Raw genomic sequence first — 6,076 nt, 5'->3', positions numbered from 1 at the left:
TGCCTCTGTAAAGGACCACTTAGGTTGTGTTCCTACTTGGACTGGAGGAATTGGAGCTTTTATACATTGCCCACCCCGTCATCCTCGAAGGGCTGACTCACAGGGGATAAGAATACCTGGAGACCACTAACTCACTGCATTTGTGGGTAGTGCAACTCCATTGCCTATGGTGGTCTTTATGAAAATCAAAGGAGTAAAGCATTTATTCAGAGAGGATATAGTAGATAATGCAGGTGGGAAGAAGTGTTCTGAGGGGATCTGGCATAGGAAAGGAGAGAATAAATTTCTATTTTGATGTCTCTTTTCACTATGAAGTATTCATAATTGATCCTGTGAATTCCACCTATTTCAATCTTTTCCCTTCACACTACCTTTATATTTCCATATTTTTGATGATTACATATATCTGTCTTGTCCTTATTACTAAGCCATAAACTCCTTGAGAGTAAAAGTCATATCTAGCTATCAGTATGCTCCAGAGGTTATGTAAAAGTTCTCCTCTGAGAAGGTAACAAAAGTTTGCAGGTTGACCAGACCATCTATAGTTCAAGGTTTCACTTTGATAATTCCATGTAAGCAAAAACTTTTCCTAGATTTCCATTCTATTGGATTCCTTTGGTTAATCAACCAAGGAATCCCTTAGGTGATTAATCCTAATTCCTTAGGTAATTAATCAGCCAAATATTTATTGAGCACCTAGTCTGCACCTATCTTGACACTGGGAAGGTTATGAAGTGGCATGAATACAGTCAAATACCCTGAGTATTTAAGCAATGTTTAACAGCAATGAATCAAGAAAGAAGATACAACCACCAGTGTAATGAAATGTTACATTATCAGGTGTTACTAAAGCTCAAAAGGTAGACAATATATCAAAGTGTTTATTGTGAGGTGCACACAATAAAAGCAAAGGATTTAGTAGGTTTCATATGCATGACAGGCCTGATCAGTTGAAAATAGTTACCTAAAGAGTCATCTTGGGGCTGGGGATTTAGCTCAGCGGCACAGCACCTGCCTGGCAAGTGCAAGGTCGTGAGTTCAGTTGCTGGTACCAGAAAAAGACCAAAAAAAAAAAAAACAGAATCATCTTAAGGTCTTAGTTTTAATCAAGTCAAGGCCCAGAATCATCAGCAATATGTGTCAGAGCAAGAAATGATGAGTGTTCATGAAAGTACAGCACAATTAACCTTCCTGTAGGCAACAGAGACCCCTTAGTAGAGAAGGATTTCATAGCAAAGAACTTTTAGAATTCAACTGCCAAAAGAAAATCCAAGACCATTTTAAAAAATAAAAAGAAAGTCCAGGTGTGGTGGTGCACACCTATAATTCCAGCACTTGGGAGGCTGAGGCAGGAGGATTGCTGTGAGTTTGATGTCAGCCTGGGCTACAAAGTGAGTTCAAGGCCAGCCTGAACTGCATAGGAAAACACTGTGTCTAGAAGATAAATAAATTACCAAATGAATAAATAAATAAATAACCTTTTCTAGCACTTCCTCTAACAAAAGTTAGAGCATCAATTAAGTCTGTACTCTTTCATCTGAAAAACAGAACCAGTAGTTTAGGGTCTTATCTAGGGTATCCACTCTGTGACTAGCACCCATCCATTGCCCCTCTTTCTTAATAATAATGTGCTCATTATGTTTTAGGTCATCATCCTTATTTCATCATAAAATTTGAGTGTGATTGATTTCATGTCCATCACCTAAAGCACATGTCTTCTTTTCTTTTCTTCTTGCTAAGACAAAATACCCAACACCCAAAGTGTTGGAGTTAAAGGAGGAAAGGTTTATTTGCTCACAGCTTGTAGTGGCTTTGGTTCATAGACAGGAGATTCCAAAGCAGGGTGACGTCACAGAGGAGAAACTGTTCATGGAAGGCAGAAGACAGAAAGCAACAAGGGACAAGACTGGTCCTCTTTCTTTCTCTTACATTTTATGCCACTCACACCAAGTGAGGGGTACCCTTAACCTTACCCCAAACTATGCCAAACCAATCAGTGCACTAATTGAGTGATCACACACCCTAGATCCAACCACCTCCAAAAAGCCCTACCTATGATTGCATGTGTCCTTGGAGGGACATCTGGATACAAGCCATAACACCATGTATCAAAGGTTTAATTCATCCTTCTAGTGATTCCTTAAAAGAGGAATACAAACAGTGGTGTGTTCTTAAATGTTTAACAACTGGTTCTGTAAATAAGAGCTCAGATTTGTAGCAATTTCCTATTCCCACCATGGCTGATTTTGAGCTGCCAGCATGATATCCCTCAAACTGGAGTGGAGAAGAGAGCCATGCAATGAAGTTATGGGAGCTGAACCCAGGGCATCAGTGGCACAATTCACAAAAGTGTACCTTGGGCTGCATGAGCAGAGAGTCTCTTCCATTTCACTTGGTTCTATGAGCATGTGAGCTTCAGATTAGAAGAGCTATTGGTTATAAAGAAGGAAGCTTGTATATGTGGATCAGCTCAAGAGAAAGTATAATGAGTTTGGATTTTGCCTTTTGCATCATCTCAGTCTGATGCCATTGCTACCTACACATTCAAAGTTTTTCTTAAGTCATTTTAAATTGGGTTTTATTTCACAACAAAACACTAACCCACATAAACTGTATATGGCATAGAATTATTAGAAGAATAAAATATGTTAAGCTATTGGATAAACTTTGTAAATTTAAGGTCTTCCCCTTTTGACTGGTGTGTGTAAGGGATACACTGCCCTTCCCTGTGAATCCCAAGACAAAGTTTGTCTGTGTACTACACATTGTCCTGGAGCAGAGAGAGAAAACATGGATTCTGTTGTTGCCATTGTCATCATTGTTGTTCTGGTTCATTTTTTTCATGACATTTGGAAGGTATGACTAAAGGAATAACTTCTCTTAGGAATATAATGGTCTGGGTGGGAACTTTAAAACAAGAGTTGAATCTGTGAAATGGTAGTTTCTACCCTTTATAACTTTGCCTGGGGTCTTGGAGGGCTAATACCATTTAAAAACTAAAGCTTCCCATAGTACTCCTCATTATACTAGTCCAAGTGACAGCAAGACAGACACCTTTCAAGGGAGAGTAGTTTAGGTGGCTTCCAAGAGTCTGCGCCTATCAGAAGGGAGCGATATTCCCCACCACATGCAGAACTATGGTTAAAAAGATAGCATCAGACCTAGAAGCTCCTTCAAAGTTGCTCCACATCTGGACAGAGAAATGCCAAGCAAAGTTGCTACCAATAATGTCAGATTTAATGGGTCTTGGCCTTTCCTATAAAATTCCAAGAATCGTGGTTCTCCAGCTCTCTTCCCATAACAAAGAGCCTCACAGTTTCCATGTTGGATTCATTTTGATTGCTGAAGGAACCTGAGTAGCCAGGATACCTGTATTATCATAGATATGAAAAATGAAATGATTGAGCTTGACCACAGGACTCTTGACTCCCAGGAACAAGAACCTAGTTGCCCTGACCTCAGGTGTAGTATTTTTATCTCCTTTGTTGTTCTTAACTTACTTAGTCTCCTATCGGTGTTCTTGTCATTGAAGTATTTCTTGTCTAAGTGCCATGTCTCGCAATTTGACTTCAAAGTCTCAGAATGTTCCACAGTAATTTATAAATACTTAAGAAATTTAGTCTCCACTCACACATCCCTTTCAGTCAACATTATCAGTCATCCTCTTCCATTAGTGATCAATCATTTAGAGCAAGTCTTTGGTTAGGACACAGGGTCCAATGCGAAGTTAATTCACAAGTCTTATGAAATATTGGAAGTTGATGAAAATGATGATGGAGGGCTATAAGGGAAATATAGTAGTCCACCTACAGATAAGGACTTTTTCACAAATTTGACCATGTAAAAATGAAAGAAGAGAAAAATAACAGTACATGTGCATATATTTCTGTAATATGATGCTTTTAATTCTTTCAGGAAGATAACAAGAAGGGGAATAGTTAGGTTGAATAGAACCTCTAGTTTTAATTTTTTGAAGAATCTCCACACTTATTTCCACAGTGGTTGCACCAGTCTACATTCCCACCAACAGTGGAGAGCATTCCTTTTTCCCTACAGCCCCACCAGCATTTGTTATTGGTTGATTTCTTGATAACAGCCATTCTCTCTACAGTGACATGGAATCTCAGCATTATTTTAATTTGCATGTCTTGAATGACAAGTGATGTTGAACATTTTGTTATATATTTCTTTGCTGTTTGCACTTCTAAATCTGAGAAGTGTCCATTCATTTCAGGTCTCCATATTTGAATTGGGTCTTTAAAGTTGGGAGGTCTGATTTTTTCAGCTCTTTATATATTCTCAATAGTAAGGAATTGTCTGAGGAACAGCAGGCAAACATCTTTTCCCACTCTGTGGTTGTCTCTTCACTGTTAGTGGTTTCTTTTATGTGCATAAGCTTTTTAATAAGATGAGATCCCAATTACTGATTCTTTGTGATAGTTTCTGTGCAGTTGGGGTTTTGCTCATAAAATTTTTGCCTACACCAATGTCTTTAAGAGTTCTACCTATTCTGTCTTCCAGCAAATATAGTATTTCTATTTCAATATTTAGACCTTTGATCCATTTCAATTTTAATTTAGTGCATGCTGAGAAATATGGGTCTAGCTCTAATCTCTAGCATGTGGAAAGTCAGTTTTTCTAGTAACATTTATTGAAGAGGCTATCTTTCTTCTAGGGAAGGTGTTTAGATCTTTTGTCAAAGATAAGGTGTCTGAATAAGTCTGGAGTTTTTCTACATCTTCTAACCTATTCCATTCATCCTTAGATCTGTTTTTTGTTATAGTACCATGCTTTTTATCACAACAGATTTGTAGTACAATTTCAAATCAGGGATTTGATGCCCTCTGCCTTGTCTTTGTTGCCCATGATTGCCTTTGCTATTCTAGGTCTCTTCTGGTTCCAGATGAATTTTAGGATTGATTTGTCTAATTCTGTGAGATATGCAGTTGGAATTTTGATTGAGATTGTTTTAAATCTGTATAACAATTTTGGAAGTATGGCTATTTTCACTATATTAGCTCTTCCTATCCAAGAACAAGTGATATCTTTCCATTTTATGAGATCCTCTTCAATCTTCTTTGTCAGAGTGCTGTAGTTTTGAATATATAGGTCTTTACTTCCTTCATTAGATTAATTCCTAAGTATTTCTCCTTTTTTTGGATGCTATTGTGAAAGGTCTTATTTCACTAACTTTTCTCTCAGTAAGTTTGTTATTCATGTAAGAGAAGGCTATTTACTTTTGGGTGTTGACTTTGTATCCAGCTACACTACTGAATTTGCTTATTAAATCTAGAAGTCTTTTGGTGGAGTTTTTTGGGTTTTCTATATAGAGTATCACATCATCTGCAAATAATGGTAATTTAACTTTTTCCTTTTCTATCCTTATTCCTTTTATTTCTTTCTCTTGTCCAATTGCTCTGGCTATTGTTTCCAGAATTATATTGAATAAGAGAGGTGACAGGGAATATCCTTGTCTTGTTCCTGGCTTTAGAGTGAAAGCTTTCGATCTTTGTTCATTTCATATGATGTTGGCTGTTGGTGTATCACAAATGGTTTTATCAGATTGAAAGAAAGGCTATTTTAATTTTCTGTAGGGTTTTTATCATGAATGGGTGCTGGACTTTGTCAAATGCTTTTTCTGCATCTATTAAAATGAACAAGTTTTGTGTCCTTGGCTCTGTTAATATGGTGTATTACATTTATTAATTTGCATATGTTGAACCATCGCCCTCCTTGGCTGAATTCTACTTGGTCATAGTTTATAAACTTCTTGATGATTTGCTGTATTCTGTTTGCCAGTATCTTATTGAGGATTTTTATGTCTATGTTCATTAGGGAGATTGGACGTTAGTTCTCTTTTTTGGTTGCATCCTTCTCTGGTTTTGGCATTAGGATAATGTTTGCTTCCGGGAATGAATTTGGGACTATTGCTCCCCTTTCAATTTCATTAAAGAGTTTGAGAAGTAGTGGCATTAGGTCTTCTCTAAATTTCTTGTAGAATTCAACAGTGAATACATCAGGACCTGGGCTTTTCTTTGTTGGTAGGTTTTTAATTACATCTTCAATTTCACTGACT

Source organism: Chinchilla lanigera, unplaced genomic scaffold (genome assembly GCF_000276665.1).
Source record: "Chinchilla lanigera isolate Chin_1 unplaced genomic scaffold, ChiLan1.0 scaffold00032, whole genome shotgun sequence".
Lineage (NCBI taxonomy): Eukaryota > Metazoa > Chordata > Mammalia > Rodentia > Chinchillidae > Chinchilla > Chinchilla lanigera.
The sequence above is the reverse complement of the archived record's forward strand: the minus strand, read 5'-3'. Positions refer to the sequence as shown.